At 46.2% G+C, this 1,066-nt stretch overlaps 1 pseudogene; it reads right to left on the bottom strand.

Annotated features, from left to right (window-relative positions):
* On the bottom strand, positions 1–306 carry LOC114906559 (annotated as a pseudogene).
* Positions 307–1,066: the final 760 nt, after the last annotated feature.

Genomic DNA, 1,066 nt, shown 5'->3' on the forward strand with positions numbered 1-1,066 from the left:
TTAAGATGAACTGGATGCTGCAACTGCTGCCCTCTTGGGTTTGGGTGTTGTTCCTTCACGGAATCCATGCCTGATTCTGCTGTATACAATTTTTAGGTGCCTCATTCGACCAGTCCCGGTGGTATTTCGTCTTTTAGCTTTAGCACTCCAGTTATACTTCCTCTTCCGCTTGGCAGGGTAGCTACATTTACCACAGGTTGACTTCTGAAGGTGGTAGGCCTTAGAGCCACAGCGGCGGCACAACGTGTGCGTCTTATTCCGACGCTTTCCAAACGAGGACGTTCCCTTCGTCATCTCGCTTCTGCCGCCGAGACCCTCCCCTCCCTCTTGAGCCTCCCTCCCATCCTCCCTATCCCACCCCTCTAGGCGGTCACAAAGCACCGAGCCGATCTCCCTGTGCTATGCGGCTGCTTCCCACCAGCCAACTATTTTACATTCAGTAGTGTATATATGTCCATGCTACTCTCACTTCACCCCAGCTTCGCCCTCCCACCCCGTGTCCTCAAGTCCATTCTCTATGTCTACCTCTTTATTCCTGCCCTGCAGCTAGGTTCATCAGTTTTTTGGGGGGTTTCTTTGGGGTTTTTTTGGTTTCCATATATATGCGTTAGCATACGGTTTTTGTTTTTCTCTTTCTGACTTACTTCACTCTGTAGGACAGACTCTAGGTCCATCCACCTCACTACAAATAACTCAATTTCGTTTCTTTTTATGGCTGAGTAATATTCCATTGTATATGTATGCCACATCTTCTTTATTCATTCATCTGTCGATGGACATTTACGTTGGCTCCACGTCCTAGCTATTGTAAATAGTACTTGCAGTGAACATTGTGGTACATGTCTCTTTTTGAATTATGGTTTTCTCAGGGTATGTGCCCAGTAGTGGGATTGCTGGGTCATATGTTAGTTCTGTCTTTAGTTTTTTAAGGAACCTCCATACTGCTCTCCATAGTGGCTGTATCAATTTACATTCCCACCGATGGTGCAGGAGGGTTCCCTTTTCATCACACCCTTTCCAGCATTTATTGTTTCTAGATTTTTTGATAATGGCCATTCTGACTGGT

This window comes from Monodon monoceros, unplaced genomic scaffold (genome assembly GCF_005190385.1).
Source record: "Monodon monoceros isolate NGI ecotype Baffin Bay Population unplaced genomic scaffold, NGI_Narwhal_1 Super_Scaffold_22, whole genome shotgun sequence".
NCBI classification, from domain to species: Eukaryota; Metazoa; Chordata; class Mammalia; order Artiodactyla; family Monodontidae; genus Monodon; species Monodon monoceros.